This window comes from Dasypus novemcinctus, chromosome 22 (genome assembly GCF_030445035.2).
Source record: "Dasypus novemcinctus isolate mDasNov1 chromosome 22, mDasNov1.1.hap2, whole genome shotgun sequence".
NCBI classification, from domain to species: Eukaryota; Metazoa; Chordata; class Mammalia; order Cingulata; family Dasypodidae; genus Dasypus; species Dasypus novemcinctus.
The window spans coordinates 66,100,722-66,123,527 of NC_080694.1; the positions used below are offsets into that span (position 1 = coordinate 66,100,722).

The following is a 22,806-nucleotide window of genomic DNA, read 5'->3' on the forward strand; positions in this document are numbered from 1 at the left end:
TTCATCGCCTGCTTCTCCAGGCAACCCCTTCATCGCTAGCTTCGCCGGGCGACCCCATCAGCCGAACCGCGCAACCCCTGTGAGACCGACCCCTCGTCTGCTGCCAGACCGACCGCTCGTCCCAAGTGGGACAGACCCCTCATCCCAAGTGGGACTGACCCCTCGTCCAAAGCTGGACCGACCCCTCGTCCGCAGCCAGACCCCACCTCTACCGACCGAGCAAGCTGCCGCAGCTGGCGCCCAACGTGGGGCTCGAACCCACGACCCTGAGATTAAGAGTCTCATGCTCTACCGACTGAGCTAGCCGGGCAGCTGGAGCCCAACGTGGGGCTGTGTAACCATGGCATACGGCTGGAGAGGCGCTCCAAACCGGGACCCCTATCTCTCCTTCCGCATTGCAAATACTTCCCAGTGGAACAAAATCATCCTCACTGTTAAAGACCCTACTAGCACTGCCTGGCTGCAGGGCCGTACATATGGCATCCGGCTTTACATGTCGAGCTATGATTATGGTGCCTTCTTCATAATAAAAAAGAAATTGCCTACTCTCACCCCTTCAGTTGCAGTGGGTCCCAATGCAATCATCAACCCTCCCTCTCCTCCTTCTGCTACACCGAGGCCAATCATTAATCCTCCTTCTCCTCCTCCACCATCTACCATTCCCTCCTACATAACCTCCAGCAGTCAATCCTCTAATCCCGTCCGTACCCCTCCTACCCCTCTACCCCCACTACAGATCCATAACCCGCTTCTGTCTCTAGTCCAAGCTACCTTTCGTACACTTAACTCCTCCAATTCTAACCTTACCGTTAGCTGTTGGCTATGCCTCTCCCCCTCACTTCCTCTCTACGAGGCCATAGCCACTAATGCCCCTTACCAACCTTCTGATAACAGCAATCCCGCCTTTTGTATTTGGAACCAAACGAAGGCAGGACTGACAATCCAATCTGTCTCTCAAAGCGGACTTTGTGTCACCAGAATCGGAGGCACTTTTCACCCCTCCATGAAGACTCTGTGCAACCTTACAGTCACCCCTAACGTAACCTCAAAATTTCTTTTACCCCCCAATAATACAAGATGGCTGTGTTCCTCCACAGGTCACACCCCGTGTCTTAATGTCGGCACCCTCAACTCCACCAACGAAACCTGCGTGCTCGCAATCATACTCCCCCGGGTTTTTTATCATACCAATGTCCAATTCTTTGATTCCTGGCAGCACTATCTCCTTCCAGACCATATGCAGAGAAGAGAAATCATTACCACCATTACTGTCTCCTCTCTTCTAGGTCTTGTAGGAGCTGGCACTGGAATCGCAGCCTTAACCACTCACAGCACCGCTTTCTCATCTCTCAGGGCAGCCGTCGACGAGGATGTCGCCCGCCTCGAAACATCCGTCTGACACCTAGAAAAATCGCTAAACTCCCTATCCGAAGTGGTTCTTCAAAATCATAGGGGATTAGACCTCCTCCTCCTCAGAGAGGGAGGCCTCTGTGCCGCGCTCAGCGAGGAATGCTGTTTTTATGCTAACTACTCTGGCCTCATTCAGGACAATCTGGCCCAAGTCAGAGCCGGCCTGGAAAAGCGAAAAAGGGAGAGAGAATCCCAAGGAGGCTTCTCTTGGGGATTCAATGGCATCCTCCCCTACATCCTCCCCTTCGTAGGCCCCCTAATTATTGTCCTCTTTGCACTAGCAGTCGGACCATGGGCTATTAGAAGGATCATCCAACTCGCCAAGGATCAGGCTAATGCAATTTTTAGCACATACGTGCAGGTCAGCTATCAGCGACTCGCCACTGCTGAGGACACCTCATCTTCATGGCCTCCTCCTGCCTGACCTCTTCCTGCTCACTCTTCCCGCAGGTGCCCCAAGTCTTCTGTAACCATGGCCCCCCATGCCGCCATCGCTCTCAAGCAGCTCCAGCCCCGCTAAACGGCCCGCAACCCGCTTTCCCTGGCCCGCGGCCTGCTTTCTAGCATCTAATAACATTTCTGCTTTTGCCTCCCCATACTTCTGCGGAGCTTCCTCCTGTCTCGACCTCACTCCTCTTCTCAGCCTTTCTAGTCCCCCGCCCCCCTCCCTTTTTTTGCTTGAACCCCCATTGCATTGCAGATTGGGCCACCCCATGTCGGCCCGCTCTGTTGACATCAGCCTCTCTCATGCCTGTGGAGACCTTGGCCTTCTTGTTGTCCTCGCCTACGTCTCCACCACTCCCGACGCTGCTGCCACCACCGCTGCTGGTACCCTGACACGACTTGTCCTCACAGCTGCGATCCTCCAGACCATCACACAATCTGCCTCTGCCACTCTTCGCTGCCAAGGAGAGATCAACTACCTGTAGCGCGCTGTCACTCTGGACTTTTAACAGCAGATGGACCTTATAGCCGCTGAGATCAACGAGAATTGGACATTGGCACCTTTGTTTGCAACGGCCAGATACCGCCCCCCAAATTGTACAGTTGTATCCCCGTCTTACCCACCTCCCTCTTCAGCCCCGCTTCCCTCATTGCTTGCTGCCTCTTGGGCCTCGGCTACTTGCTACTGCTGCCATCCTGGCCCTTATTTGAAAAGAAGGGGGAAATGCGGTCGCCCCTCGTCCTGAAGTGTGGTTTGCTGACCTGGTGGGGGGCGGCAGCCGCGGTAGGCCTATTCCAAACCGCTGCCCCTGTAATGGGGTGGTTGGTCAGGCCCACCGCCACCCCTGAAGGAAGCTCGACATGGGTGCAGAGTGCCCTCGGGTCTCCCCTTCTCGGCAGCCATGCTTCCGTGGCTGCCCCTCCTCCCAGATAGCACCGCATGATGCCTGTGGGGCGGCACGCTTCTTCTTTCTCCCTGCACAGGCGCAGGGCGGAAAAATCCAGTCTGCCCTTTTCCCTCCCCCAACAGCAGCAACCGCCAGGCGTGGGCGGAAAAATCCAGTCTGCCCTCTTCCCTTCCCCCGACAGCAGCAACAGCCAGGCGTGGGCGGGAACCTCAAGTCTGCCCTCCACCCCAGCAACAGCAGCCACCAATCCCTAAACCCTGCCCCTTCCCCCAGCAACAGCGACAGCCAATCCCTAACCACCACCCCTCCCCCGTCCAGTACCACCCACTGACCTTTCGCCGGCAACCAATCAGAACAGGGCATGGCTTCGACCAATCAGCCTTCCCCAGCCCCTATAAAACTGTTGCCTCTCCCTCAATAAAGTTGGACTTGCATGTTTACCTTGTCTCTGCGGTAGTTCTTCTGCCGTGCGCCCTCCAGTCCTGAGAGCCCCCGACAAGGGCCTGGCCTCCCTTGTCCCCAGTTCGTCGCCTGCTTCTCCAGGCGACCCCCTCGTCGCCGGCTTTGCCGGGCGACCCCATCAGCCGAACCACGCAACCCCTGTGAGACCGACCCCTCGTCTGCTGCCAGACCGACCCCTCGTCCCAAGTGGGACCGACCCCTCGTCCCAAGCGGGACCGACCCCTCGTCCGCAGCCAGACCCCACCTCTATCGACCAAGCAAGCCGCCGCACCCTATGTCACTAGGTTAAGTTTCAATTTCAAGAGCAAAGACTTATAAGCATAGTCATTAATACAAGGGTCCTTCAATGGACCATCCTCCTTCACATGTTATTGTCCTGTACTTGGGGCATTCTTGTTGTTCCATTAGAGAATGTGGCAGAGCTCCCCTAGATGGGAACTTGATATTCTTTTGGTTACTGTGTGAATCTCCACCCACCATGATGACGCCACATGAACATTTGAATACGTTTATATGCCTTATATATATACCCAGGTGAACTTCCTTCCATGTACTGCTTAGTACTTTCAATGTAATTCTTTCATTCAACCCTCTTAGAAACTCTTGGAGGTAACTATCAGGCTCTGTGCACCTCATGGGTTGATAAACTGAGACTCAGAGCACTTAAATTACTCTGTTGTCAGTGGAGCTGGTGCCACCTGCCTGTGTGGATTTGGATGTGCTGAGGCTCAAACCTAGACAGGAGCTGGGCCTGGCTGCCAGGGTTAAACAGGAGCCAGGTCCTCTCAGCACTAGGCCCCGTGGTCCCCAAATCCTCTCAGAGTTCTATGCTCCCTAAGTCCTCTAGGTCCTGAGTCCCCTGCTCCCCAAATCCTCTGGCTGAGCTCCATGCTCCCTAAGTCCTCTCAATGCAGAGTCCTGTGCTCCCTAAGTCCCCTCAGCACTGAGACACATGTTCCCTAGGTCCTCCGGGTGCTGAGCTCTGTGCTCCCTGGGTCCTCTGGGAGCTGAGCCTCATGATCCCTAAGGTCTCTCAGCAGTGAGCCCTGTGCTCCCTAGGCCCCCTGGGTGCTGAGCCCCATGCTCCCTAGGCTCTCTGGCACTAAGCCCTGTGCTCCCTGAGTCCTCTCAGCACCAAACCTCATGCTTCCTGAGTCCTGCTTTGGGCACTTCACGTGGTCTCTAAGCCCCGCTTTCCCTCTGAAGTGGGGGGTCATGCCCGCCCTGCTCCTCACAGCTGTCCTGAGGAAGAGGAGGGATGTGGGTTCTTGGGCTGCCGTCCCCTCAGGTATCCCCAGAAGAAGGTCTGGATCGGGAAGCCCGTTGTGCTGGTGGTTAAGAAAAGGACTGGTGAATTCTCGGATAAACTCTCTCTGCAGTCCTGGATAGTGCTTCATGGACAATTACGGGACATTATAGATCCCCCCAGGGCCCACTGGATGGAACGTGAGAGAGTCTGGGCTATGATGTGGACCATTGACTATGGGGTGCAGTGATGCTCAGAGATGAACTTACCAGGTGCAATGGATGTGTCATGATGATGGGAGAGAGTGTTGCTGTGGGGGGATTGGGGGGCGGGGGCGGTGGGGTTGAATGGGACCTCATATTTTTCATAATGTAATTAAAAAAAATAAATAAATAATTAAAAAAAAAAAACTCTCTCTGCAGCAAGGCCTGAGAGAGTTCCAAGGTAACGGGGCGGCCCGGTGGGCATCGGAGTCAGGCTTGGCTCCTGGACCTGGCTGTTCTCTCCTTCTGGGCATCTCGGGATGGACCTTTCCAGGATATCCGCCTCTTTGCAGGGAAGGTGGCATGTCTGCTGGTCCGGGGTCCACCGCATCCTTTTTCTCCCAGGGAAGCTGCTGAGGGACCTGGAGTATACAACAGGTGAGGGCCCAGGGTCGGCACAGGTGAGGACCGCGGCTGCCCCTGCGCCCCCAGAGCCTCCCCAAACCCGAGCCCTGGCGCGCCCGGCAGCTCCTGTCTGGAGTCTGCTTCGAGGCTCTGCTCCCCCCGTTCGCCTGTCCTGGCCTCACGGACCTCCCTGGGCTTCCCCAGCTCAGCGCCTGGCCCTTGGCGCCAGCGTCCAGCCAGCAGCGCCCCGAGGGCCCGGCCAGCCCCGCCCAGCCCTGCTCCGCCCCGGCCCCCAGGCCTGCGCGGCACTTCCCAGGGCTGGGGACCCCGCCCGCCCCGCTGACACAGCCATTCCCTGTCCCCCAGTGAGCGTCACCCTGGACCCGCAGTCGGCCAGCGGCCACCTGCTGCTGTCGCAGGACTGGAAGCGCGTGTCGTGCAGCAGCCTGCGCCGAGGGCCCACCCCCAGCAGTTCACCTGCGAGCCCGGGGTGCTGGGCAGCAAGGGCGTCACCTGGGGCAGGGGCTACTGGAGGTGGAGGTGCAGAGGGAGGGCTGGGCCTAGGACAAGGAGGGGGACGGCGAGGAGGAGGGGGAGGACGGGTATTAGGAAGAGGACGACTACCACAACGATGAGGAGGAGGACGGCTACGGCGATGGGTATGACCGGTGGGAAACGGAAGAGGACCAGGACTCCCAGGGGAAGGAGGATGAGGGAGAGGGGGGGCGGGGAGGGGGCGGGGCGGTGGGATGCTGCCTGGTGGGCGTGGCCAGGGACTCCGTGGAGAGGAAGGGGGCGCTCCCCCTGTGGCCGGAGGACGGGGTGTGGGCGCTGCGCCTGTCCGCCGCTGGCGTCTGGGCCCGCACCTGCCCGGAGGCCAAACTCTTACCCGCTGCGGAGGGTGGGCGTGGCGCTGGACTACGGGGGTGGCACGTGACGTTCACCAACGCAGAGTCGCAGGAGCTGCTCTACACCTTCTCGGCCACCTTCACGCAGCGCCTGGTCCCCTTCCCGTGGCTCAGGTGGCCAGGCCGAGCCTGCTGCTGTGGCCGTGACGGCCGCACCCAAGCCTCGGTCCTCCAGGACGCCGTGGCCCTGCGACCTGGGAGTGGGAGTGCGCTGGGCCTGGGGCAGGGGCAGGAGAGGCCCCGCCCACTGTCACCTCCCCAGGTGGGGTCAGGAGAGGCCCCGTCCACTGCATCCCTCTCCATGGCCTACTCAGAGGTGTCGCTCCTACAAGTGATGGGTGTAGGATGACTGAATACCTGGAAGTAACTTGTTTCTCTCCATGTTCCTAGGATACAAAGAAAAGAATTGTATGTAAATCAGAAGGTAATGAGATGCAACCCTCTCCTTGGGCCAAATTCTGCTTTTGGTGGTCAAGAATATCCTGTTGAAGCAATGAAGTATGAAAACCAGCTTCAACCAGTTGACCAGACCTGCGCAGAAGCAGCCCCTTGCTGTCCTCACTTCAACTTGCTTAATTAACATAGTAAAATTCCCACCCAGGGGTGGAGTTCTCTGCCCCTTTCTTGACCATGCAATGTATGTGCAAGTGTGATTTCCTGAACATGCTAATCATACAATTATATAACCAGCCATGTGTGTTGATCCATGGATGAGCACTAATGCATAATCAAGGCAAATGCTCAGTAGTAACTTGGGTATTTAAACAAGAGTGAAACTGCAGCCTGGGGAGTCAGGTCTGAGTCACTTCGGACTGGCCTTTGCCTGTGCAGATGTGATAAACGGGAGTTTGCCTACCTCTCGTGTTGAAGTTTTCTTCATGCCATCTCTGGTTATCCATAAGGGCCCTGCCCTGAGGCCTAACAAATTGGCAACCATGGAAGGACCAAATAAATAAATAAAAATAATAACCAGAGAATGCTTCCAAGGTGAGCTGTGGAGGTGGTTGTTTGTACCGAGGCACCCCTGACTCCAGCAGGCACTTGGGATCTTCCGGAGGACTCGGGGGTTCCCCAGGGCAGAGCCCCTTTCCAGCTGCCAAAGGAACCAAGGGCACGAGATTAGGATGGAGGGCCGGGTCGTCTCCTTCCCCTGGCGGATGAGCACGTTCCTTTATTCATTACACTTTTTCTTTTAGCTAACTGCAAGTTAGCATTCGGTTCACCTTCACTAAGGCAGTGGAGGTTTGGTTACAGTGGGAGAGGTCTTGGTGGGTTTGAGTCCCACTCCCTCACTCCCATAAAGGGGAAACCTGCTGTTCGGCTTTGGCTAACTGTGAGTTAGCATTTGGTTTACCTTTGCTAAGGTAGCAAAGGTTTGGTGGTAGTGGGAGAGATTTAGTGGTTTTGAGTCCCACTCCCTCACTCCCTTTAAGGGGAAGCCTGCTGCCTTTTGTGCCTTTACTTTTGGCTGTTCTCTCTCTCTCTCTTTCTGCCACCAGGGGAAATGAGCCATCGGTATCTGAGTGCTCCCCACTAGGATGCATCCTGAAAAATTGGCCTAAATTTGGGGGATATGGGTTACAAAAAATTAATTAATTACTTTTTGTAATGAAGCTTGGCCTAGATATAGATTAGATGACAGAGAAATTTGGCCAGAAAATGGGTCTTTGAATTTTAATACTATACTGCAATTGGATTTGTTTTGTAAACAGCCAAAGAAATGGGCAGAAATCCCATATGTTCAAGTCTTCTTTGAGTTATAGAAAGATAAAGAAACCAGAAAGAGTTGTGGGTTAATGTTGTGTGGGCCCCCTTCAGCTCCGATTACAAAACAGTTGCAGTCCCGGGATCCCCTCTCTTAGAACCCATTGATGAACTCCTTGACTTCAGTACCCCACCCCCTCATTATTCTAGACCACCTCTGCCTCCTCCCCCACAAGGGCCACTGCCAAAACCCACTCTTCCCTTAGAGGTATCAGGCCCCCTTTCCCTCCCACGAGGACCTTTCCTCCAGTCTCCCTTCCATACTTGGAGTGGAGCTGTTTTTGGCCAGGGTACCCCCCAACCCAAAGGAGACCGTAGGTCAGTTCCTGCTCCAGCAAGTTTCAAATGGAATTGATAATCAAGGATGACCCCGAGGCTTTCCTTTCATCCACACTCCTTTCACCACCTCTGATTTATTTAATTGGAAAAATAACACTCCAGCTTATCGTGCAGATCCTGAGAAAGTAACAATGCTGTTTGTTTCCATTTTCACCACACAAAATGTGGCTAATATACAACCTCTTATAAATGTCCTCCCCACCCCCGAGGAAAGACTTATGGTCCTTGAAAAAGCACAACAAGAAGCTGAGGTATTGCAGCAGGTGGCACCTCAAAACCCTCTTTACAGCTCCCCAAATGAGGCAGTCCCTGAAGCTGATCCTCATTGGAATCTGCATTCTTGCTGGACTGTGGAAAGGTGCTCCAAAGCAAAAATCAATCACTGAATTATAGGAGGTCCAATAAAAACTGTACACAGATGGTTGGTGGGGATGCAGAGCCCCTCCAGTGGACCTCTGATTGTGAGCAAGCCTTTCTCCACCTGAAGAGGGAGCTAATGAGTGTCTCTGCTCTGGAATTACCAGATCTCAGAAAATCTTTTAATTTATTTGTCCATGAAAAACAAGCTGTAGCCCTTGGAGTACTAATCCAGAAAATGGGAGTTGAGCATCATCGGGTAGCATACTTCTCAAAATTCCCACCCAGGTGTGGAGTTATCCACCCCTTTCTTGATCATGCAATGTATGTGCAAGCATGATTTCCTGAACATACTAATCATACAATTATATAACCAACTATGTGTGTTCATCCATATGGATGAACACTAATGCATAATCAAAGCAAATGCTAAGTAGTAATTTGCGTATTTAAACAAGAGTGGAACTGCAGCACAGGGAGTTGGGTCTGAGTCATGTTGGACTGGCCTTGGCTTCTTACCTCTGCAGATGTAATAAATGTGAGTTTGCCTAACTCTCGTGTTGAAGTATTCTTCAAGCCATCTCTGGTTATCCATAAGGGCCCTGCTTTGAGGCTCAACACACATACTGCCAGCCCTGCCTCTCCTCTCAGCCACTGTGGGAACTTTTGATGTCCATGAAGGCACTGTCTGTCTCTGGACCGCCTGTGACCCTGCTCTGAGTCTCCCCAGTCTGCTCTTTCCTGCCCAGCTGGCTCTTGGGCGGGGGCTGACTCCACTCAAGTCTATTTTGCTCTCTTCAAATCGCACAGGTCCCCCCTGCCCAGGTGCAATTTGCTCTCCACCTCCAGGGCACCCAGCTCAGTGCAGCAGGCAGGAAATGCCAAAATAAGCCAGAGCAGAGGCTACTGAGCCTTTCCAGGCCAAGTAGAGGCCATCTGGGGTCATTGTGCATGAGGATCATGAGGTCCAGCACAGTTTGTGCAATGTGGCCAGGGCCAAGCATGTGCTGCTTCTGTGACTGAGGCTGTTCTTGAGCAACCTGTGGCCCTCGGGGGCAGAGTTAGGCCCACCTGACTTTGGGAAGGCATCATGGCCATGATGGATCCATCATCCCATGGCAGTCCCTGGAGGGGGCATCTAAGAGAATAGAGCATCCTGCCAGGATCAGCCCATTTGAACCCCAGGGTGAATGTCCAGGGAGCGGAGCGCCTCTAGTGGGCTCCAGTGAGCTGCTGTCCCCCGCTGCACTCAGCTGCGATTTCAACATCCAGCTTCCACCTTCCTAAGGGGGAGGAAGGCAGGGCTGTGGAGGAGGAAAGAAAGGTAGAGAGGTCTGCAGCGAACCCCAAGGCCAGGCACCACTAGCAGCTTGGGGTCCTTGTCTCCATGCACCAGAGCTCTCAAGTCTCCATCCTCACCTGCTGTTTGTTGATAGCCCCCTTTGCTTGCCGGTTCCCTATTGCCTACATTTTAATTCCTCCACCCCTGCTCTAAAGCTTTAACACTGCTGAGGTCCCAGTGGCCTCTGAGCCTCCAGCCTGGAGTCACTCACTCTATTTATGTCACCTGCTGGCTGAGTCACACAGACATCCTGCTCCACAACTCACTGGTGGACGCCGTATCTTATACTTCTCTTGTATTCTCCACAGCACCAGTTGCAGTGCTGGGCAAGGGAGGTACTTAATAAAAACTTGTTAACCAATGCACTGCATGTTTTTATTATAATTAAAACAGTAAATAATAAAATAACTCAAATATCACCAGCCTTTCCAAAGTTTGGGCTACAGTTTTCATTGATAGCACTAACTCAGGGTGTATTAGCTAGCCAAAGGGGTGCTGATGCAAAGCACCAGAAATCTGTTGGCTTTTATAAAGGGTATTTATTTGGGGTAGAAGCTTACAATTGCCAGGCACTAATGAGTCCAACTTAAGGTACCATGGGAGGTACTTTCTCACCCAAATCTGTTGCCACATATTGATGCAAGATGGTGGGTGAGGTCTCCAAGGGTTCAGCCTTCCTCTTTCCTCTTAAGGCTCTGTGGTCCCTGCCCCTTCTGATCTTAGCTGTAGGTTAGCATAATACACTAACTATAATGAGATGACAAGGTGATAGTTCAGGGATTCTTGGGGGAAGGATGAAGAGAAGAGAAAATAGTGGAGAGCCAGCTGAGTTTGTGTTGAGGAAGTGATGGGTGGTGCTCAGCCTAACTCAGGGATGTGGACAGAGGAAAGACTGGATGTTCCTGAAGAATCATCTTAGAGGGCTCAGGTGCAGTGGAGAGAGAATGCTGAGTGATGAAACAATGACTGTCTTAGTCTGCTACAGGCTGCTGAAAGCAATAGGGCAGAAATGGGGTGGCTTTAGAATAGGGACCTATTAACTTTGAACTTAAAGTTCAAGGTCATGAAAATTGAGGCTTCAGCAGGTGAGGTTTTCTCCCTGAAGACCAGCTACCAGCGATGGAGGCACTGTGGCTCCTGGGCTCTCGCTCCTCCAGGCTTCCTTGCCGCCAGCTTCACACTTCATGGCTTTCTTTCTGTTTCTTTGTCCACTGAGTTCAGCTTCTGGCTTCCGGGGCTTTCTCTCACCTCTGGGGATTTCTCTGTGTGTCTCTCTCTATTCATCCATATTCATTTATAAAGGACTCCAGTGAGAAGTTTAAGATCCACCCTGGCCCACACCTTACAGCAGTAATCTAATCAAAATTCCCTTAACTGAAGAGACCAAATCGAAAGTCCCCATCTACAATAGGCTCAACCCACAGGGATGAATTAGCTCTAAGGATGTGATTTTCTGGGTCCATCCAGCATGAAACTGCCACCCTGACAGAGAACACAATAGATTTTCTCTTTCATCTCAGTATTCATACTTATCATTTCTCTTTCTTTTATTGGACATCTACTTGGGGTTGTCAGAAGCAAAGATAGCATATTTGTCTTATTCCCAATTTTTTAAGACTGCCTCTATTTTGTCAGAATTAAATATGTTAAATATGATGCTTGATGTACGATTAGCATATTTTTAAAGGGCAGGAAAATTCAATTCCTAGTTTAAAAGGATATTACATGATATCAAGTAATCATGTTTTTGTCCTTTAATCTGTTAATCTGGGAATGATATTCATGATATTTAAAATTTTTGTGTTCCTGGAATAAACTTTTTTATTTAAAAATATTTTTGCTGGATTTTGTGTATTTTTTTTAGTTTGCATTTTTATATCTATGTTCAGAAGTAAAATTGGCCTGGAGATTTCCCTTCTCTATATCCAATTTTAGTATCAACTTTATGCTGGACCCCTAAAATAGCTTGAGAAGCATTCTCTCTGTTTTCTGTAGTACTTTGTTGTGTGGGACATCTGAGCTTTTCGAAGGTTTTGATAGAATATGCCTGTAAAATTCAAGTGGATCTGGTATTTATTTTTGCGTGGAAAGGGCTTAGAATATTAATTTATAATTTGACTTAAAAAGTGGATATAGATGTATCCAGATTTTCTGTGTTATCATGAGCCAGTTTTGGTAATTCATATTTTATAGAAAAGTGTCCATTATCAGCATAGAAGACATTGACATAAGGTCCTTTGTGGTGTACTTTTGTTCTGTTTTTCATTTTTAAGCTTTTTTATTTGTGATTTTTGTTTTTCTTGGTCACCCTTCCCACAGACTTGCTATTTTAGTATTCTTTTCAAAGAACAAGATTTCAGTGTTGCTAAAAATTTTTATTTCTTTGATTTGCACTTCATTAATTTTTGCTCATATTTCTTTAGCATTACCTGATTTTTTAAAACTTATTGATTTAGATAATTCATTTCAGTATTTCCCCTTGATATATGCATTTAAGTTGATAAATTTCTGTTCATATAATGCGGTAGTGGCAAATTCTTTGGTCCTCTTCCCATCAAGAGGAGGAGCTTAATCCCACCCCTTGGGTATGGACTGGCCTTAGTAACTCACTGGCACCTAAAGGAATAAGGTGGGAGTGAGGGGTGTGCCTGTCGTAAAAGGTCCTGGACCTCCTCTCCACCCTCAACCCCTCCCTCTCTCCCCCCTTGCTCTGGGGTCAGCTGTTGAGTCTGAGGACCCTCAGATCCTTTGCAGAGGTAGGCCTGGAGGGGCTCTGAGGCTTCAGTCCAGCAGCCATGAGAACTGGAACCTGCCCCAGCCACATTTGTTAGAGATTATGATATTATGAGATGATATCACCAGACTGTTAAGACTCGCTATGACCCATAGTGTACTTTAGGCATATTTTTTCCATACCCTCCTATTATTAACACAGTATATCTTTGACATTGATGCAAAAATATTACAGTATTGCTGTTAACTATAGTCCAGAGGTTACATTAACTGCATTTTTCCCATGCTTCTCCACATTCCCACAGAAGAACCTTATTTTGTGGTTCAAATAGTATGTATTCTTATTTTTTTTGTCTTTAAATATCAACAACTGGGAGAGATGTGTTTAAAATCTGCTACTATGTTGCCTTATGAAAGTGTCTGTGTAATTCTCGAATGAATGTATGAAAGCTTAGAATTGTTAGTTTCCAGATAAATTGTTCATTTACCAATATATAATGCCCCTCTTTGACATTGATACAGTTACATCAACTTTCCTTCTGTTGTCATTGCCTGGAATATCATTTTAAATCTTTTTTTTCCTAAGATTTACTCATTTCCCTGCCCCCACTTGCTGTCTATTCTGTCTGTGTTCTTCTTTTTGGGCAGCACCAAGAACAGCTCCTGGGACTTTCTGGAGTGGGAGAGAGGCGCTCAATCTCCTGTACCAACTCAGCTCCCTGGCCTGCTGTGTCTCTTATTGTCTGTCCTCCATGTCTCTTTGAGTTGCATCATCTTTCTGCACCAGCTCTGTGTAAGCCAGCATGCCTGTGTGTGCCAGCTCACCTTCACCAGGAGGCTCCAGAATTGAACACTGGGCCTCCTATATGTGAGGGCGCTCGGCGGACAGCGGGCGGTGTCAAGGGCGGACGCACAGTGGCGCGAAGAATGCTGTGGAGATGGAGAGTGGTGGCAACGCGTCTGCTTTATTGAGGAAGACAAGCGTTTATATAGGCTAGGGTGCTGGCGGTAGCAGGGCTAAGCCAAATAAGGCAGTGTATGTGAGGGGAGGCCGCTAACTGGCTGGGGGACGGTTGGGGGTGAGGTACGAGGATAAGGGGCGACGTGTGGGGTGCGGATTGGCTTAAGCTGAAGGCGACCTCCGGTAGGTTGTTGGAGGCTGTTGCTAGGTAAAGGGGCAGAGGTGAGGTTATCATTCTGGCGGGGGGTATATGGGGGCTGGGGCAGAAGATAAGGGGAAGTTGTGGGTTGGGTTCTGGTGAGGCGCGGGAGAGGCAGGCCGATTACCCTAGGGCAGCCCGTATGGAGACCGGATGCTGGGTGGAGATAGAGGAGGCAGCCGTTACGGGCAAGAGTAGCAGGGGGGCGACAATCTACCCGCGCCAAGCATTCACCCATCAGGAGAAGAGGCCTCATCTCAACGTGCTGGGCCTGCCCAACGATGGTAGCATGCTTGTTACCTCATATATGGAAGGCAGGAGCCCAACTTCTTGAGTCACATCTGCTTCCCTCATTTTAAATCTTTCAGTATCATCATTGGAGTCCTTTTGTAAATAGCATAGGTGCATTTAAAAATCTAATCTAGGGGAAGTGGGCTTGGCCCAGTGGTTAGGGCATCTGTCTTCCACATAGGAGGTCTGTGGTTCAAACCCTGGGCCTCCTTGACTGGTGTGGAGTTGGTCCACATGCAGTGCTGATGTGTGCAAGGAGTGCCCTGCCACACAGGGGTTTCCTGCATGTAGGGGAGACCCATGCGCAAGGAGTGCGACCCGTAAGGAGAGTCACCCAGTGTGAAAGAAAGTGCAGCCTGCCCAGGAATGGTGCTGTGCACATGGAGAATTGACTCAGCAAGTCGATGCAGCAAGATGATGCAACAAAAGGAAACACAGATTCCCGGTGCTGTTAACAACAGATGTGGACCAAAACAAGAACACACAGCAAATGGACACACAGAGAACAGACAACTGAGGGGGAGGGGAGAGAAATAAATAAAAATAAATTAATTAATAAACTTTAAAAATCTAATCTAGGAGCTTGTCTTTTGGCAAGTGATTTTTTTCTGCTCATATTTATTAGTGCTATTGATATATCAATTTCTATCATATTATTTTGTGAATTTTTAAAATCATCTTTTCTAGCTTCTCTCTTTTTTTCATATCTTTGTTGAATTGAGTGAGCTTTCTTTATTCTATATTTCTTGTTTCCTAGTTTGGAAGTTATGAATTCTATTTGTTTGCTCCCAATTTTTTTTTTAATTGTATAATTCATTTATACAGAGAAATCATTTGGAGTGACCTATTTACAGTCTTTTCCAATTTTCATTTCCACTGACTGAATGTATTTCACTTAATAGTCAGCATTCACTTGAATTGACATCATTATAAACTTGCCATGACTTAGGGCTTTATTGTCCAGGCCTTTTAAAGACTATGCGATTACTGTCTTTTTTTTTTTTTTTTAACTTTCTTTGCATTTATTGTATGCTGAAGTTATTCCTGAGCCATAAGTTTCTGTTTCTTCAGTTTCTTCTGGGATATTTTTTCTTCTGTGCAACCTCCTCTTCTGGTTTAGGAACAATTTTTTTTTCCCAGTAAGGATTGTCTCCATGCTGCGGGGGAGCTCACGTGTGGGTTAATCTGACCATGAGCTCTGTAAGTAGCCAGCGCATCTTGGCAGCTTTGTTCACCTGGAAGTGCTCAGTGACCAGAGAATCTACATCCAAACCCTTAAGTTCAGCGTTACTCTCTGCATTTTGAAGCATGTGCAGCAAATGTTCAGCACTTTTTGGGTCACCGACCCTGTGTCCAGTCCACTGTTTGGCCTGGTGCACCTCCCAATTCCACAACTGTGACAACAGAATGGTGCAACTGCTTCTGTGAGGTGACATCTTTCAGATGCTTTGTGGCTTTTCCAATATGCACACCTTGATGGCCTGGGCAGTTTTTCAGGTGTTCTTAAAGTGACATGAAGATTCGAACCTCTTGGTTTATGTGATATTGTGGGGTTTCCTGAGTAAGGGAACAGTAAACCATTTTCAAAGATCACCAACATGCTGAGCCTTGAGGCCGGTCCCAGGACAGCTCCCTCCCCACAGGCAATGGACCCTGCCACCCCCTTTCCTGCCCTTCATGCCCTTCTGGGGCCACAGACCCCCAACAGCCCATCACACAAAGCCTGGGGTTTTGCCATGTTCCCCAGCCTGGCAAACCCTGCCTCCAGCAGAGAAGCACTAGCCCTGGGAGTTCTCCTCCAGGAGGCCTGGAGACCAGCAGTGCTGAGGGCAGGATGGGGGGACAACCTGGCTGTTATGTTTAACAGAGAAAATAAATTCTAATTCACTTTCTATAATTGCCCATGTGAAATTTTACAGTAAGATTCAGTCTTTTTTTCATCTATCAATAAACCCACCAAAATTGATTTCATACTGTGAAATTTTCAACATATTTCATTGTTTCTTTTCAAGTTTATTATTTGTAGGTATTATAAACCAAGACAAATAAAGTTCATTTTCTCTCAAGCTTCTTATAGCTTACTATAAACCCTCAAGTTTAGCTTTTACCATCTTCTTTCACCTTCTGGAAAAATCAGACATTTTACTTTTAGACAAAGTTACTCTCATTTCCTCCCCCCCCCCTTTTTTTTTTTAACTTAATGCTTATCAATTTGCCTTCCTTGTTGCTTTCCAGATGCTAAAACTTTCAACAAATGTCTTAAGGTGGTTTTCTTTCAGTAGTCTGGAATATACCAAGTCATTTCATGCTTGTTCACTACCCCAAAATGCTACATTTTAAAAATTGCAGCTTTCTTAATTGGCTCAAAAACTTCATGTCTTGGTTTCACTTGGTAAAGTTAAAATGATTTAAGGAAATAAATATACACATACACAAATTTTATCCAAAAAAATATTTCAAAGACATGGCAATTTGAAAAGGTAACCAAAGTAAAAAAATAAAAGCAAATACTAAAACTACAATAATAAAAAATTAAATAATTTGCAGCCCTACAGTATCAATACACTATTAGAATTAATAAGAGAGTGTGACAAAATTGCTGAAAACAAGATTGACTTAGAAAAACTAATTATGAAAAAAAGAAATAGTAATAAATAGATATAATAGCCTATGAAAAATGCACAAACCTTAGGAATAACTCATTTGGGTTTTTTTCCTTATAAAATATTTCAAGCCTACAAAAAGTGTTCTAAGAGATCTAATGAATAACCATGTACCCAACATTAAAGCACATCAAATCCATATCTTTTGGGAAATGGGATTTAGTCTTTCCTTCAGAGATAAAGCATTGCACTTACATCCTTCCAATCCCATTTCCCTCCTCCTTCCCCACCCAAGGTAACTGCTATGCCTTGTTTTTACGCTATTATGACCTAAGTATTTTCCCATAAATATTATGCAACAATGTCTTGCATGTTCTCAAACTTTTACAATAAGAACTATCCATGTGCTTAACTTGCTTTTTTGGTCATTCAATGGTGTTTTTGAAATGTATCCATGCAGAGACATGTAGCTGTGGTTCCTTCATTTAAACTGCTGTATGTTGGCATATTATAGGAATACACTGTAATTTATCATCCATTCCGTAATTTAAACTGTGCTGTAGAACTGAACAATTTTGAATATATCTCCTTATACACATGCATGAGTATTTCTCTAGTGGGAGAATTACTGTGCAATATGTGTATTGCTACATATTGCCAACTTTTCCTGTAGAGAATATTTCAAAATTCTACTAAAAGATATAATACTAGATCTAATACTTAGAGAGAGACATATGCTTAACTGAATAAATAATAATATCAATTTTCTCTAAATCCAATAAAATTTGAATCAGTTTCAATATAATTTTGGTTATCTGCTGCAGGATTTTTTTTTTAAGAATTTGACAAACTAATTCTAAAGTTTACATGGAAACATAAAGGTTTACAAATAGCTACAATAAATTTGAAAAAGAAGAGCTAAGAGAGGTGCACAGCCTGCAGGATGTTCAGCCACAGAACAGGTTGGCCTGGTCAGGGAGAAAAGATGGATGCCACAGAATAGAAAACTCAGAAACAAATTTTTTTTTAAAAAAAGGAAGCTTAAGATTATGTAAATGTTACATCAAAAATACAGGGGATTTTGTGTGACCTATGTAGCTTAAAAAAAGAATGAAAAATGAAAAAATAGGTGACAGACTTGGCCCAGAGGTTAGGGCATCTGTCTACCACATGGGAGGTCTGCGGTTCAAACCCCGGGCCTCCATGACCTCTGTGGAGCTGGTCCATGCACAATGCTGATGCGCGCAAGGAATGCCGTGCCACACAGGGTGTCCCCCTTGTAGGGGAGCCCCATGTGCAAGGAGTGCGCCCTGTAAGGAGAGCCACCCAGTATGAAAGAAAGTGCAGCCTGCCCAGGAATAGTGCTACCCACATGGAGAAATGACACAACAAGATGATGCAACAAAGAGAAACACAGATTCCCATGCCACTGACAACAACAGAAGCAGACAAAGAAGATGTAGCAAATAGACACAGAAAACAAACAATCGGGGTGGGGGGAGGGGAGAGAAATAAATAAATCTTAAAAAAATATATATATGGGGGAGGAAAGAGCTGAGAAAAGGGACTACTGCTCACCCCTCCCCGCCCCACAGGCACTCTTTAGCAGGGACTATTGGATACCCCATCCAGTCACTGCCCCCATCCCTGTGACCAGGTCAAGATGCTCAGAGGTCCTGCTGTGGCCGTGTGGCATTTACAGGAGCTGGCCCAGGTGCACGGGTCCTCCCTTCACCTCCTACCTGCTCCCCCTTGCTTCCCTTCAGATACACCATCCCCCACCCCCAGCCCTGGTGCTGCCTGGAGGAGGCTATTCTCAGGGGTCTTGGCCCAAGCATCAGGGTCTCCCTTGCCTATTGGAGGAGTCAGGGGAGAGCAGGATATGGTCCCTTCCTCATGTCTCCTCTGGAGTCTGTGTGTTTGTTTTTAGGACCAAGAGAGGACATGCTTCTGTCAGTATGAAGAGAGATTTCAGAAAGTTTCTGTAAATTAGAATCTGTAAATTAGATTTCTGTAAATTAGAATTCTGTAAATTAGAAGGAGAAGAAAAAGTCTGCAAAGATGCACAAAATGAAATCTACAAGAGACAAATGGGATGACTGTGGATGATATGGAAGTGGAGACTCTGGGAACAACAGTTGTGGGCTGTTTCTGCTTTTCTGTGGAAAAGCTTTAAGTAGATCAGCAGAGGTGTCGGTTCCATGGAGAAGATGTCAGGAGACTAGTAGGCCATAGTAGTTCAGAGCTTCCTGAAGGAGTTGCCTTTAAATGGCATGTGATTTATGATCTTCCAACCCTGAAATGGATTCTGGAAAACTGGGACTTCATGTATCATTAAGAGACATTTCCCAGAGCCAAACAAGCACCTAGGTGGTCATGTGGTGATAAACCTGGTGAAAGGTCAATACAGTCTTCACATGGAAGTTGTGGCCCCATCAAAGTGAAGACTGAACTCATGGAAGATTCTGGCATTTCCCTAGAAATGGCAGCTGTGACCGTAAAGAAGAATTTGAAGACCCTGATTGCTCTCACTCCAGCACTCAAGGAAGACACCACTCTTCAGAAGGCAATGATGGAACAGATATGGAAGCAGCAGCTGAAGGTTCTACCCAGCATGTCCCTTCAGAAACAAGTGAGGACCCTGTGGTTGATGTGACTTTTGAAGATGATGATCATTCTCCACCTACCAAGAAGCAAAGACCAATGAGCCACCACAGTCCCCAGTTACTGAGTCTGCCAATGCTGGAAAAATGGAAAGTGAGGGAGTTCAACTTTGGGAAATGGAATGCTCAAATTACTAACCTACATAAGCAAGCTGAAGCATTGTTTGAAAGAAAATATGCTCAAGCCATAAAAGCCAAAGGTCCTGTGACAATCCCACATCTCCTTTTCTAGTCACACATTGAAGATCTTTATGTAGAAGAACTTCCTGGAATAATTCCTTTTAAATGGCCATCTACTTACAGAGTTTCTTGCCTTGAGAGGATATTACTTGCAAAGAAAAGCATTCTATTAAGAAGCATGAACTTCTGAATTCAACAAGTGAAGATTTACAACTTGGTAAACCAGCCTCAGGAGTAAAGGAAGAAAGTATGCCAGGATCACTAAACTAAGAAAGATGGTATATCAGCATTTCTACAAAAAAAAAAAAAAAAAGATAAAAAAATTTGAAGACATGATTAGCACTGAAGCCAAGGCTGTCCCTTACCAGAAATTTGAGGCACATCTTAATGGTTTCTATGTGGAAAGTCTACCAGAAAGCATTCCTTTTAGAAGTATCTCATGGTATGCAATTTCAAGAGTGTAAAAAGTCATTCAATTGGGCAATCAAAGTAAATTTGTCATTAAAAGATGAGAACTTCTGACTCACAGTACAACTGCAATTTCTCAGCCAAGAACAAATTCACTGGTTAAAGAAGATTGAAGTGTAAGAATTACCAAGCTATGCAAACAAGTGGAAGAGATTTTTATTTTGAAATCTGCTCAATCTCTTGGACTCACAGAGGCAGTAAAAGTACCATCCCCTGTGTTTGAATCAAATCCTAAGTTCCTTTGTGCAGAAGGCATGCCAGAAGGAATTCCATTTCAAAGCCCTATCTGTTTGGAATTCCACGACTTGGAAGAATTGTGTGTGGGAGTAATAAAACCAAATTTGCTGTTAAAACATCTGAGCTAGTTGTGTCCAATTTGCCTCCTGGAATGGCTAGTAAAATAAATACTAAAGCATTACCGTTCCTGAAGAGACCATGAAGCCCTGGGAGCAATTCAAAGATTCCTGAAACTGAGGTCACTTGGAGGACCCTAGTCACAGCAGTCCTCAAAGGTCAGCTGTTCAGACCCCCACCCAGACTAATGGTTCTAATGTGCCCCCCAGGCTTTGAAGAGGGGAGTTTTCCACTGAGGTCTGGAATGCCAAAATCATGGACATAAAACAGAAAGTTGAATGTCTTCCATGAAAAATGCAGTGAAATGAAAGTGCCATTTGCATTATTCAAATCTCTCCTAGAAGATTATTATGTTGAAGGCTTACCTGAGGATGTGCCATTTTTTTTCCTTCTTTTTTTTTTTTTTTTTTAGGCAAGGGAGTAAAGAGTTTATTAAGAAACAAGTAAACAAGAAAAGTACATGTTCCAGGGTATGGTCATGGGCATGCTGCCGAGTGACAGACGTGCCACCATCCACTTTAGAAAGTCCAAGGCTGGAGAACACACTTAGAAACAAAGCCAAGATTAAGTTAATCATTACAAAGCCTGAAGTGTTTGAGTCAGCTGTTAAGGAAAGCACCTCCTCTAAGAGTCTACCAAGAAAAATAAATTCTTCACACAATGTTAATGGTACTGTGTCAGGAGTTGACGATCTCAACATCCTTCAGGTGACAATTCCAGATGATGATGATGAAATCTGTCAAAAGTTGAAAAACCAAGTGAATGACCTCATAGTTGAAAGTTCAGAAAGCAATTAGTATGGGTTTCCTGAGAAACTTCCCTATGGAAATTCACAGTTAAACCTGGCTGTGTGGGGGTCCGTGGCATGCCCCAGTAGTGTCATTCAAAGCTCCCAGGTATCTGGAATCAGCTCCACAAGAAGGATCTCAGATTCTGCAGGTTTATCAAGTTCACAGTCATTAGACCCTTTCCAGGCCTTGGGGTTAATTGCCGACTGGTGGCCGGAGGGAGCCAGGAAGCCCAGCAGTGGTGCAAGAACCAGCAGAGCCAAGCCAGCTGGAGGTCCCAGCAGCATGAAATGATGGAGGCTGATGGAGGCTCTCAGAGCAAGCAAGAACCAGCCCCAATGTGTTAGCCCTCAGCCCTGCTTGGCTTAACAGATGGGTGATTGTGAGGAGCTCTTCAGCCCTGTTACTGCCCCAAGCTGTGTACTTGTATAAGAGAAATACCTTCTATATAAACCTTTTTTCTACTTTTAGAAACATTTACTTTTTCAACAGTTCTGTGAATTGAATTAAAGATCAGAGTGACTGTATATTTGGAATAGCTGGTTTACATTGAAATGTATTAAAGTATTTTATGATAGTGATCGAAAATGACAGTGAAAATGGCAGGAATGGATCTCATCAGATTTTTTTACATATTCAGCAGAGCCTTCAGCTATAGTGTTTTTTTTTTTTTTTCCAATCAAGTGAAGACATCTCCTCCTGGAACATCTCAGCTTCTGCAGTGAAGTAAACACCTGTGATAGTTCAGTTCTTTAGGTTTTCTATTTGAAAAATCATTTAAATGATTCTTTTTTCACAGCTCTCCTTAATGACTGTGTGAACAATTAATATCTGCATATTTGACTAAACCATTTCCTAAGCTTATCTATCATGGCTATGTTTTTAATCATAATTTAAAAAATAGTCAGTAAGAGGTCAGTATATCAGTGTGTGGACTCCAGGTGAATTACAGAGAACCTCTTCCACTTTTATATTGTCCAAATAAAATGCATGGAGTAGCAGAAGTTTAAGACCAGTTATCAGCATTTGGGCAAGCTAAATGACACCATGGCCTCATATTGTGTAACCTATTGTGGTGTGGAATTCTTGGAAATACTGTGTCAACTTGGATCAGGCTCAAGGGAGTTCCATTATTTTATAATACTCCTTGTACCATTGAGGCTCCAGGGTGGGGAGAAAGGGTTCAATAGACTCATTATTCACCTTCTGAGATCTTTGCCAGTTGTAGGAGAATCTTACATGTGTAGAGATTTCACAAACAGCAAGAATTATAAAATACCAGCTATATGAAAAGTCTAGAGTATGTGATGGCATAGAGCTCTCATTAGCTTACCACAATAGTTACAATGGAGAATTACATTACATGGTAGCAGAAATAGGCCTTTTATGTATTGCTTATATTTAACTACAAATTAAGTTGTAGATGTAGGGTAGTATATAAAATCTGTCCACAACTTTCTCACTAATATATAAATATCTGGGATTCTTATATACCCTACCCCATCCCTCACTTTCCCACATTAACAACATCTTTCATTAGTGTGGTACATTTTACATTTGACAAACACATACTGAAGCATTGCTACTAACCATGGTTTATAGTTTCCATTATACTTTACATTTTGCCCCATGAAATTTTATAGGTTTTGACAAAATGTATAATGGTTTGTATCTGTCATTGCAATGTCAGGCAGAACAATCCCAGTGTCTTGAAAATGCCCCCCTGTGTTGTGGGAAAACAGTAAGGAACATGGTTTGAGTTGAAATGTTTCCATAAT

At 46.8% G+C, this 22,806-nt stretch overlaps 1 long non-coding RNA gene, 1 other non-coding gene and 1 pseudogene across 2 annotated transcripts; 2 read left to right on the top strand and 1 right to left on the bottom strand.

Moving 5' to 3' along the window:
* Positions 1 to 237: 237 nt before the first annotated feature.
* Positions 238 to 310, bottom strand: TRNAK-CUU (transfer RNA lysine (anticodon CUU)). The gene has a single exon. It is a non-coding gene; the product is annotated as a tRNA-Lys (tRNA).
* Positions 311 to 4,886: 4,576 nt separating this feature from the next.
* On the top strand, positions 4,887 to 5,557 carry LOC101423621 (uncharacterized). The gene is made up of 3 exons (XR_011647141.1): positions 4,887 to 4,914; positions 5,079 to 5,111; positions 5,445 to 5,557. It is a non-coding gene; the product is annotated as an uncharacterized lncRNA (long non-coding RNA).
* Positions 5,558 to 5,733: 176 nt separating this feature from the next.
* Positions 5,734 to 21,375, top strand: LOC101443737 (general transcription factor II-I-like; annotated as a pseudogene).
* Positions 21,376 to 22,806: the final 1,431 nt, after the last annotated feature.